Source organism: Macaca nemestrina, chromosome 8 (genome assembly GCF_043159975.1).
Source record: "Macaca nemestrina isolate mMacNem1 chromosome 8, mMacNem.hap1, whole genome shotgun sequence".
Taxonomy (NCBI): Eukaryota; Metazoa; Chordata; class Mammalia; order Primates; family Cercopithecidae; genus Macaca; species Macaca nemestrina.
Window position 1 is genome coordinate 49,858,482 of NC_092132.1, and position 13,276 is coordinate 49,871,757.

Genomic DNA, 13,276 nt, shown 5'->3' on the forward strand with positions numbered 1-13,276 from the left:
CAAGCTCTTCACTTTACAATGTAAAATTTAATGCTTATATGCCAAAATATTTACTTTTAATGATAAGAGGAAGCTTTGATCAGAGATTTATTAGGTGTGAAATAATCCATTTCCTGTTATGCCCCCAAATGCTCAGGTACAAATAGAGCTAAATATCTAGAACTGATGGGTTGGAAAGAGCAGAGCAAATTTGTGGTCATATTTTCACTCAGGGTAATAATCTAAGAGTCCTCCTATATTTTGACAAATTAGGTTTGAGGCCAAAGTGGAATAAAACAGGTAAGGAAATTAAACTTGTTAAATTTCTTGTAATCGTTGTAATGGGAAGTGACATCTCATAAACTTGCCTAGGAAGAAAATCCTACTCTCCCGTAATAAAATCACTATGTGCAGAGAAATGGCATGAGGGCCAAATTAAGGGTTGCTGTGCCTTCCCTAGAAGAAATACTAGGGCACCTTTGGTCAAGACTAACTGCATACATGGGCCTCAGAGAAAGATACCCAAGCTGCAATGTTCTGAAAATGCTGGTAATACTGTCCCTCCCAAACCACCTTTTCAAGGTCTACTATCATTAGAAGTGTATTCCCCTCCTTTCATGTTTTTCCCATGATAAAATGTAAATACTAAAGACAGGAATAATGCACAAAGCTTGTCCGTCATTTCTGCCTTCATGGTGATGAGTTTTTAATAGAAGAGAAGGTGAATAAAGCTGGAAATAGTCATCTTGAAAACAGGAAGGGGAATGCCAGTGGAACGCTAAGGTCTTGGAAGATGTGGGAAGACACTAGGGGACTCAAAACGGCACTAGATGTGGAAAGGCACTGGTGAACAAGGAAGGCAACTGTCTTGCTTAGGAGGCTGTTGGAAAGTACTACAGTTGCTATTTAAAAGGAGTTTTAATGGTCCTGGAGCAATAGCTGTATGGGGGAAAATGTTGATGGCTGGGTCCAAACTCTGCTTCCAATAGCTAGAAACATACATGCAAAAAGCATGAATAAGGTCTTCTTAAACGGAAAATTAAATATAAGTGTCTAAGAAAATACACCATCTCTGGATATGAAAATATGATCCCCAAAAATCATTCTCTGCGGCATTTCTCTGTTTCCCCCGCATGGTTGGAAGGCAGAAAACCAACAGCAACCACTGAAGAGGTGGGTGCAAGGGAAGAAACACAACATAAGCATTTGTCAAAGGAATAATTGAGCGGACAGAAGTTAGAATGATGGTGGGAGGTCTGTCGATAAGTGAGTTTGAGAAAGCCTTATACTACCAGCCTCTCTTTTAGAGAGTTAAAGTGTGTGTAGCAGAGACTACTATATATTCACTACAATCCATTTCCTTGTCCTCCTAGGATTCTATCCAGATCATATTTCCCTGTATTCACTGCAGTTAGGTATGGCCATATGACTGAATCTGGCCAAGGAGATGTGACTTCTGCATAGAAATAACGTGCACCACTTTCTGGCCTGGCCTATTGAAAACTTTCCAAGTACCATCTTCCCTGCTCTTTGCTTCTTCCAGCTGTCTAGAATGGATATAAACCTAGGGTGACTTTGGAAGCTACTGTTGAGGATGATGAAATTCCAATGAATTGAGTTTGGCTTTATAGATGACCTCTCAGAGGCAGCCTCCTAAGCAAGAACCCTAGCATTGGATCATGTCATGAACTAGAAATACATCTTAGTCTATTAAGCCATCGAGATTTCATGCTGTTTAGTTTTACAATGTTTATTATAGCAAATAAAATGTTTTACTTTTTAGATGTCTGAAAGATATTGCAATTAAAAAATAATAATTACATTTATTAAACCCATTTTTTTCTAAACTGCTTTGACCACAGAAACCTTATGACTTGGTTTTGTTTCTAACATAACAACCATTAGCTAGCAGAAGTTCTTTTCTTGCTTGGGGAAAACTGCACTATGCTGTTCTTAACTTCCCCTCCTTTCCAGAAGTTTATTCTATCTGAGAGAGAAGGTCTAAAAATCAAGGTAGGGCTATAAGGAGGCTACAGCACCAGAGATTTCAATTACAAATTCACCCACAGAGCTATGTTTCAGATAAACATCATTATTTCAACACAGAATTAAATCAGTGAGCTCAAAGAACTGAAGCATGTTCTCTGAAACTCTAAAGTGAAAGGAGAGAAGAACCAAGAATTTTGCACTGTAGCCGAGGATTAGTAAAGAAGGGTCCAGTGTGCTAGCTGAGCATGGTGGCTCACACCTGTAATTCCAGCAGTTTGGGAGTCCAAGGCAAGAGGGTCGCTTGAGTCCAGGAGTTCAAGACCAGTCTGGGCTACATGGTGAGACCCTATCTCTACAAAATTTACTTTAAAAAAATTATCCGGCCGGGCGCGGTGGCTCAAGCCTGTAATCCCAGCACTTTGGGAGGTCGAGATGGGCGGATCACGAGGTCAGGAGATGGAGACCATCCTGGCTAACACGGTGAAACCCAGTCTCTACTAAAAAATAAAAATACAAAAAACTAGCCTGGCGAGGTGGCGGGCGCCTGTAGTCCCAGCTACTTGGGAGGCTGAGACAGGAGAATGGCGTAAACCCGGGAGGCGGAGCTTGCAGTGAGCTGAGATCCGGCCACTGCACTCCAGCCTGGGCGACAGAGCGAGACTCCGTCTCAAAAAAAAAAAAAAAAAAATTATCAACCATGGTGGCATGTGCCTGTAGGTCCCCCAGCTATTTAGGAGGCCGAGGCAGGAGTATTACATGAACTCAGGAGTTCAAGGCTGCAGTGAGCTATGATCACACCACTGCATTCCAGCCTGGGTGACAGAGCAAGACTCTGTCTTTAAAAAAAAAAAAAAGAAGGCCGGGCGTGGTGGCTCAAGCCTGTAATCCCAGCACTTTGGGAGGCCGAGACGGGTGGATCACGAGGTCAGGAGATCGAGACCATCCTGGCGAACACCGTGAAACCCCGTCTCTACTAAAAAATACAAAAAACTAGCCGGGCGAGGTGGCGGGCGCCTGTAGTCCCAGCTACTCGGGAGGCTGAGGCAGGAGAATGGCGTAAACCCGGGAGGCGGAGCTTGCAGTGAGCTGAGATCCGGCCACTGCACTCCAGCCCGGGCTACAGAGCGAGACTCCGCCTCAAAAAAAAAAAAAAAAAAAAAAAAAAGAAGAAGAAGAAGGAGGATCCAGGAATTTTGCTTTTTTTTTTTCTACTTTCATATTACATCATCTTACAGGATTAGTAATTACTAGTAACGGCCTGATTCAGCTACTTTAATAAAGATATTGATATGGTTTGGATCTGTGTCCCCACCCAAATCTCATGCTGAAATGCAATCCCCAATGCTGGAGGTAGGGCATGGTGGGAGGTGACTGGATCATGGGGAAAGAGTTCTCATGAATGGTTTAGCACCATTCCCCCTTGGTACTGTATAGTGATAGAGGAGATCTGGTTGTTTAAAAGTCTGTATCACCTCCCTCGACCCTTTTGGTCCTGCTTCTGCCATGTAAGATGCCTGCTTCCACTTTGCCTTTGCCATAAGTAAAAGCTCCCTGAGTCCTCCTCAGAAGCAGATGCTGCCATGCTTCCTGTACAGCCTGCAGAACTGTGAGCCAATTAAACCTGTTTTCTTTACAATTTACCCAGTCTCAGATATTTATTCATAGCAGTTCAAGAACAGGCTAATATAGATATGTATTTTGATCTTGTATCGAGAAGGACTGTATGGGTCTCAGGACCTGCCCTTCCAACAGTTTCATAATACCTTCAAGGGTTGGCTTTCTTTGGTCTCTCTATTCTTCCTGTATGAAATCAGCAACATCTTCAGTTTGTCTCCCATATAGTAGCAAGAATTTCAGCAGCTTAGGGTTTGAATCAATATATCACAAGACACCTTATTTCCCCAAAGCTCCAGAAAACTTCCACTCACATTTTTTTGGGATTACCTAGGTCAACAACCCTTCTTGCACCTGGATAAATTCCAGTGTTCAGGACAATGCTATCTACTGACTGACTTATATCTGGACTTATATCTGGATTATCTGGACCAGTCACTAGGGCAAGAGTCTAATTAGGACCAACTCTTGTTGCCCAGGCTGGAGTACAATGGCGTGATCTTGGTTCACTGCAACCTCCACCTCCCAGGTTCAAGCAATTCTGCTGCCTCAACCTCCTGAGTTGCTGGGATTACAGATGCCCACCACCACGCCCAGCTAATTTTCTTATAGTTTTAGTAGAGACAGGTTTCACCACATTGGCCAGGCTGGTCTTAAACTTCTGACCTCTGGTGATCCATCTGCCTCGGCCTCCCAAAGTGCTGAGATTATAGACATGAGGCACTACACCTGGCCACAGATCAACTTTTGAATAAATTACGTAAATAAGAGTTAACATCTATGTAGTTATCATATACCAGGCACTACACAAAGCATTTAAATATGTTAACTCATTTATCTCTCACAACCCTATGAAATAGGCTCTATTATTTAACCGCATTTTACAAATGAGGAAAGGTAGATTACATAACTTTCCGAAATCATCAAGGCTAATAGGTAACAGAGCTGGGCTTTGATTCCACACAGTCAAGATCCAAAGTCTATCCTCTTTTGCCACCATGTTAAAGTTTTTGTAAAGCCATCATGCATTACATAAAGTATATGCACACACATATATGCATATACATATGTAAATGTACCTACACTAAGGGTGCATAAATACATCTATACATTTATACACACATACACACTCATATATTAGGTGAGAATTCCAATTCTTCAGACCTTATGATTATAACAAAGGTGCCATCTGGCGTTAGAACCCTCTAATTGCAGAAAAAGCACCCACACAGAAATGAAGATTCACAAACAATACAAATTCAACTTGTAAAGTAGTCTAAAATCCTAAAAACATTAACATCAGGCAGTAACTGTCCTGCCTTGTCTTGGAGGCATCCTTCACATGCCTGAAACCACATCTAAGTAATCTCACAGAGCTGCTTTCAGCTGGTCCTGCATACTTATTCTCTATCTATCCTGCAAAAAATCACTCCTGAGTGGGAAGCACTTCATTCTCATGTTAAGGGAGAGAGGATAACATGGACTTTCTTTCATTTGTAGAAAAATGAGTTGTTCTACAATCATATGACACACATACGACACACCAAGTCCCCCCACCCACAACTTTTAGCACCTAAGCTTGTCCTGTATTCACATCTGCCTGTCCCAAGTAGCTGACCTTGGAAGCAACATGGTCTTTTTCTTCCCATTCTAATCAGGGGGTAAAACATGATGGTTGTAAATCTTGCCCAAGACATGGGAGTACATTGTGTCAGGCTTCCTGTTCAGTTGTCTGCCTGCTTTGGATCTGAGGCTCCTCTGCCTCTACAGGGAACTCTCCAGGGATGACACCTTGTATACACACCCAACTCTGAGTTTGCTCTTCCCTTTCAAAATAATTCTAGATTTTCGAAATTACTTTCATAATTAACCTTGAACTGAAGCAAGATCACCACCAAGAGAAATATCCTCTAGTCTAGATCTTTTTACCAGCCCTTTTAATCCACTGTTGCTTACCCAGTCAGAATTTCCTCCAGTTAATGCTTTGATGAATCTGCTGGTGAACTGGAGGAACAGCTTAACTTGCTCACACTGAGTTTTCTCCTAAATAGCTCTGTATAAATCTAAGTGATTGCTGCACTCTCAAGTGAGCACTCCCTTAAAAATAAAAGACAAGTTGCTACACACACACACACACACACACACACACACACACACACACACAGAGGACTCCAACACTGTAAGGTTTGGAAGTCCAAACCTTAACCTTTGGGCTGCTAAATGTGACATTTCTCATAGCACATAAGGTGTTAATAGTGTAGTGTTATTTCATTGTATTTAAGCTAACCGAGAGTTTTTGGCAAAATAGAACATCCTCTTAGTTCAGATTCAAGTAACAAGGGTTACATAAATGCAGATTACACAATTTCACAGCTGTATAACATCAACATAGTCAAACATATAAAAAATAAGACATGGAAAGAGAAGGTGCTGAGCAGTTCACTGATACACAGCAAGCAGCATGAGGCTGGTTTTCCTTTGAATCAGTGTTTCATGACTTAGTTTGGCAATAGGGATTTATCATAATCAGCATGGATTAGAAACATTCTGAGATCATTAGATTTTTGGTGGGTAACAAGTGTCATGGAAGGAGCCCTAGCTCTTCTCAAATGCTGCCTCTGCTCTACTGGTCCATTAGTAGTGACCAAACATTTGCCTCCTAAAGCTCAGGTCAAGAGTTGAATAAACAAGCCAGGGACAGAGTGATATTTATGTACTGCTTCTTTACATAATCTGGAAGACTGAGAGCTCAAATTACCCATTCTAGCAAGAGATCATGAAGATATTTCTTTGACACCAATGGAAATGCTACATCTAATTAAGATTCCTAAACTCTTCCTAGTTTAGCTGAGTTTTTGTTGGTGGTGGTGGTGGTGTTTTGTTTTGTCTTTTGGAGTAAATTCTTTTCCTTGATTATAAGGGCCATTCATGAACACACCTGTCAAGGCAGTCTTTAGCATTCCTCTGTGGGCCAAGATACCACACATTACACTATTACCCGCTCCCGCCCAGTCCAGTTCCACTATCTCCTTTTGCCTTAGACCTCTTGTGCGGTAGCCAAGGTCTGAAGACATGGATCCAGTTTTTAAATGAACAAATAATGAAGGAACTTTCAGCTGTGACAGAAATATTAGCTATTTTGCTTTAAGTGGGAAATTAGTGTATAGAACTTTCAAAACACATAGAAAACACTAATCTCTGTATTCTCTTTGTAATGTAAATTATGTTTTATTTTTTAAAATGAGTGAAGATCCCCTACCCTTATTAGGCAATTCTCTTTGGCAGGCATGATTTTATTGCCCTCAATGTAATACTCATCTGCCAGGGCAAATCTGAGGGAAGCACAAGTCCCTGTTTTCACATTGGGCTCTCTGAATATGTGTTGGTGATGAAGGTATCTGATGAGAAACCTTAATGACCCAGGACTCAATTCCAGAGCCAGTGCCACACCAGGATGACAATGTCCAGTGTGCATGATTGATATGTCTCCTTTCCAAAATGCCTGACAGTCACATACAGAAGCATGATTCCTTCGACATGGTGGAGAAAGTAACTTCTGCAGAAGACTCAGTCTCCTAACACTCGAGTCATGTGAGGAAAGGGCATAAGGAAGGATCTAAGTCTAATGATGCCCCCATTCCAAGGACTTGCTCTAACCAGATGGCCAAACTCTCATTCTGATTATTTGCAAGTAATTGCCAGCATTGATTAAGTATTTACTATGTGTTAAATGTAGTTCTAAATATGAGACTTGCATTAACCCACTTCATCTTCACACTTTTAGTTCTTACAGAGAAGAGCAACAGACAAGGAGGAAGGTGGTATCGAGTAACTGCTTTATCTGCCATGACACCTTGATCTTCTTTCTCCTTTCCTGCCATGTCTTCATGGAAGTCAAAGAAAGGGTCGGGGATAGGCAAGATCTCTAAAGGGCAAGATAAGAACAGAAATGGGAGGACAAAGACATCCAGGTACATAGGCACCTTCCAAAAATTAGAATCAGAATGAACACTGGCAGTGGCATGCAAAGGTTGGAGAAGCAAGTGCATCTAACTGGTACATTGGGAACATTTTCTGTAGAGGATGTAAAAACAGTAATAAAACTGACTAAAAAGTCGATCTGCTTTTTATTATCACCATATGCTGGCAATTCTAAACAATGTCAATGAGAAGCTACTGTTTCCAAAAAAAAAAAATCCTTAGTTGGTCTAAGTTCTAAACAATTATTACAATTTCCATTTTAACACTAATACACAAGCCTCAAATTAGCACATTTTCATTTGTTATTTAATATTATCTTATGCACGAAGGTTAATTCAGAAAACTCCTAGTTATACAGCCAACCCTCAACACATGCAGACTCAGTGGCACACATTTGTTTGGAGAGTGGGTTGGGCATAATTCAGAAGTTAATTTTGAGTACAATTCAGCTCTCCAGCCCTGTAGTTCTACATATTCCTGTATTTATTCAGTAGATTCAAAACAAACAATAATAGCACAGTGATTGTGAAGGCACAGAAATAGAGCTTGAAATACTTTGACATTCTGTGTGACTACTTAAAGTTCTTACTTTTTTGGAACTTCAGGAAAAAGTAATTCATTCACTTCAGTATCACCTCCTTGTTGGAAAATTCTGCATAATGTAGGTATAACTATGAGAAAGCTTTTCCAGGCAAGATGAAGCTGTGCCCACGGGAATGACAAATTTTGTGAAGTTAATGTCAACCTTTGAAGTACTATGCCATCTAAAAGAAAATGTGGCACAAAATGATCAGCTCAAGTTTTATTCGTTCCTTTATATAATTATTTTTATTTTCCAAGTAATCTTTTATTTCTGTTGTGAAGCTTTGGATGAGTGCTACCCAAATCTCATCTTGAATTGTAACTCCCACAATTTCCACATGTCATGGGAAGAACCTGATGGGTGGTGATTAAATTATGGGGGTTGGTCTCTCCTGCACTGTTCTCATGATAGTGAGTAAGTCTCACAAGATCTGATGATTTTAAAAATGGAAGTTTCCCTGCACAAGCTCTCTTTTTGCCTGCTGCCATCCTTGTAAGATATGACTTGCTCCTCCTTGCCTTCCACCATGATTGTGAGGCCTCCCCAGCCACGTGGAACTGTAAGTTCATTAAACCTCTTTTTCTTCCCAGTCTTAGGTATGTCTTTATCAGCAGTGTGAAAATGGACTAGCGCAGTAAATTGGTACCAGAAGAGTGGGGTGCTGCTTAAAAGATACCCAAAAATGTGGAAGCAACTTTGGAACCGGGTTACAGGCAGAGGGTAGAACAGTTTGGAGGGCTCAGAAAAAGACAGGAAAATGTGGGAAAGTTTGAAACTTCCTAGAGACTTGTTGAATGGCTTTGCCCAAAATGCTGATAGCGATGTGGACACTAAGGTCCAGGCTGAGGTGGTCTCAGATGGAGATGACGAACTTGTTGGGAACTGGAGCAAAGGTGACTCCTGTTATATTTTAGCAAAGAGACTGGTGGCATTTTGCCCCCGCCCTAGAGATTTGTAGAATTTTGAGCTTGAGAGAGATGATGTAGGGTATTTGATAGAAGAAATTTCTAAGCAGCAAAGCATTCAAGAGGTGAGTTGGGTGCTGTTAAAGGTGTTCAGTTTTATAAGGGAAGCGGAGCATAAAAGTTTGGAAAATTCACAGCCTGACAATGTGATAGAAAAGAAAATCCCACTTTCTGAGGAGAAATTCAAGCCAGCTGCAGAAATTTGTATAAGTAACAAGGAGCCAAATGTTAATCCCCAAGACAATGGGGAAAATGTCTCCAGTATGTGTCAGAGGCAATGGAAGCCCCTTCCATCACAGGCTGGAGGCCTAGGAGTAAAAGAATGGTTTCATGGGCCAGTCCCAGGGTCACCATCTGTGTGCAGCCCAGGGACTTGGTGCCCTGTGTCCCAGCTACTCCAGCCATGGCTAAAAGGGGCCAACATAGAGCTGGGGCCATGGCTTCAGAGGGTGCAAGTCCCAGACCTTGGCAGTTTCCATGTGGTGTTGAACCTGCAAGTGCAAAGAAGTGAAGAATTGAGGTTTTTGGAACCTCTGCCTAGATTTCACAGGATGTATGGAAATGTCTGGATGTCCAGGTAGAAGTTTGCTGCAGGGGCAAGACTCTCATGGAGAACCTCTGCTAGGGCAGTGCAGAAAGGAAATGTGGGGCTGGAGCCCCCATACAGAGTCCCTACTGGGGCACCACCTAGTGGAGCTGTGAGAAGAGGACCATCAGACTCCAGAATGGTAGATACACTGACATCTTGCACCATGCAACTGGAAAAGCTGCAAACACTCAACACCAGCCCGTGAAAGCAGCCATGAGGGAAGCTGTACCCTGCAAAGCCACAGGGATGAGGCTGCCCAAGACCATGGGAATCCACCTCTTGCATCACCATGACCTGGATGTGACACATTGAGTCAAAGGAGATAATTTTGGAGCTTTAAGATTTGACTGCCCCAGTGGATTTTGGACTTGCATGGGGCCTGCAGCCCCTTTGCTTTTGCCAATTTCTCCCATTTGCAACAGCTGTATTTACCCAATACCTGTACCCCATTGTATCTAGGAAGTAACTAGCTTGCTTTTGATTTTACAGGTTCATAGGCAGAAGAGACTTTCCTTGTCTCAGATAAGACTTTGGACTGTGGACTTTTGAGTTAATGCTCAAATGAGTTAAGACTTTGGCCAGGCGCGGTGGCTCAAGCCTGTAATCCCAGCACTCTGGGAGGTCGAGATGGGCGGATCACAAGGTCAGGAGATCGAGACCATCCTGGCTAACACAGTGAAACCCCGTCTCTACTAAAAAATACAAAAAACTAGCCGGGCGAGGTAGCGGGCGCCTGTAGTCCCAGCTACTCGGGAGGCTGAGACAGGAGAATGGCGTAAACCCGGAAGGCGGAGCTTGCAGTGAGCTGAGATCCGGCCACTGCACTCCAGCCGGGTGACAGAGCAAGACTCCGTCTCAAAAAAAAAAAAAAAAAAAAAAGACTTTGGGGGACTCTTGGGAAGGCATGATTGGTTTTGAAATGTGAGGACATGAGATTTGGAAGGGGCCAAGGATGGAATGATATGGTTTGTGAATGATATGTGTCCCCACCCAAATCTCATCTTGCCTTGTAACTCCCATAATTCTCACATGTCATGGGAGGAACCTGGTGGGAGGTGATTGAATTATGGGGTTGGGTCTTTCCTGCACTGTTCTTGTAATAGTAAGTCTAACAAGATTTGATGGTTTTAAAAATGAGAGTTTCCCTGCACAAGCTCTCTTTTCACCTGCTGTTATCATATAAGATGTGACTTGCTCCTCCTTGCCTTCTGCCATGATTGTGAGGCCTCCTCAGCCGCATGAAACTGTGAGTCCAATTAAATCTCTTTCTTTTGTAAATTGCCAAGTTTTGGGTATGTCTTTATCAGCACCATGAAAATGAACTAATACAATGAGATTAATCAGACACAAAAATGTTTGCAAACAACCAGAATTCACCTTGAACAATGTATAGCAAGACAGCAAGTTTTGAAACTGATCCTTTAGATAAACTCGCAGAGACAGTAGAGAAGGCCATTTACTATGCAACATTAAAATGTAAGGAAATGAATTTCCTTACATTTCCTAGAAAAAAAAGAATCAAACTTTGAAGGATGCCAGAAGAAACCACAAAAGATGCTGGTCTTACATTGCCAAAAGCAATTACAAGGCAATATATGAATCCCTTAAATGTTTTCTCCAAGACCTGGGTACTAGTTCTAAAATCATGGATCAAAAAATGTCAATATTCTCCATCATTCAGCCATTTTTAAAATGATATTTTGCTTAAGAATTAAAACTTTGGAAATTCTTACCAGAAATAATAGAGATCTCTAATGAATTTTCTAGTGAAAGTAATTTAATGGAAATGTTTCTACTGAGAGATATCTGAAAGACACTAGAAATGTGCCTTAAAAAAAGACACGACCAGTATTGCAATTTCTGGAATATTATGATTAGGATCTTTATGATTCTCTATCAAATTTGGCTATGTATGAGACTTTTCCTATTTATATATTTGTTGCCGTACATAAAAAAAATTTGAAATTAATAGAAAGTTTTGTATCAGCTATGAGTGAAGTTGATGAATCTGGCTGTACTGCCTATTGAACATGAATATTCAAAGAAGATAAATTTGCCATTGACAAATTTGCAGAAGGCTCAATAACAAACTGTAATATTATTATTCATTACCATTTCTGACTGATATAAGGATTTTTCCCTTTTCTCAAAAAAACACATTAATATAAGTTAAAAGTTTTAATGTATTACTTTTTCCTTTTTGTACTATAATATTTATTTTATATTTTTATTGGCATGATTATATACACAAACATCAACAAAATAAATTTTCACTTTTTTTTCCTGGCCATTATTATTACTCAGTTCATTAACCAGTTCAGTATAAAGGGGGAAGATGTTTTAGAAAAAAAAAAACCCATTGGTGCTTAAGATACTGTACACATCACTGGAGCCAAATATAAAAACAAATGGAGAAAAATGGAGGTGAACTATGGGTAGCCCGTTATCTCACCGTCCTTCTTTATCATCTAATGTCTGGTAAATTATACACTTCTCTTAACTCCTAATATATCCGTCGCATTGCTGCCAGATTCATCATTCAATCCTCAAAGCCCAATACATAATTTCTAGATGGAGGAGCTTACAAGTACCTATCTTCTTAGATGGGAAGTCAGAGGCCTTGTCTAAGGCTGAGTTTGCTTAGCAAAGGCAGGGTTGTACTTGCATCTTCATCCATTTTGTGCTGCTCTAACAGAATACCTGAGACTGGGTAAGTTATAAAAAAACAAAGATTTATTTCTTACAGTTATGGAGGCTGTGAAGTTCAAAGTCAAGGGCTCTGCATCTGGCAAGGGCCTTCTTCCTGTGTCATCTCATGGCAGAAGGCAGAAGGCTGAAAGAGCATGCACAAAAGCAAGAGAGGACCAAACTCGCTTTTCTTAACAACCTACTGTCTGGATGACAAACCTCTCCCACAATAATGACATTTATTCATTCATGAGGGCAGAGGCCTCATGGCCTGTTCATCTCTTAATGGTTCTACTTCTTAACATCATCGCAATGGCAATTAAACTTCAACATGAGTTTTAGAAGGGATATTCAAACCACAGCAACTTGTATGTTTATTTGGAGACACTGCGGGTGGGGAGAGTTAAATGAAGGACAGCAGGGGTCAATAGCCACCCAAACACACAATCCACCCATTCCTGACTACCACTAAGTAACAACACTGTGGTGGTGTACTGGCTCCACAGGACTGGAGATCAGGGAAACCCAGGTTACATCCAGTGATGTCAGCTGGTCATATGATCCTAGGCAAGTTTCTACTCTCAGTTTCCTCATCTGAAAAATGAGGGGGTTGGCGTAGATGATCTCTAAAGCCCCTTCCAACCATAACATTCAATGGTTATGACTCACTGGCAATGGCAGTTTCAACTATGGATGGCCCTAGATTTGTGCCAAATTTATACTGCATCAAAGTGAAGAGACAAACAGCCACTGAGCCAGAGACTATGAGTTAATTGCCAAGTCACATTTGGATAAATGAGAAAGTATCATATTCCTGTTTAAGGCACCAGGTGTTTTACATAGCGTGTGTTGTTCTTCCATAAACGTTGGCTTCTTAGATCATGTCTA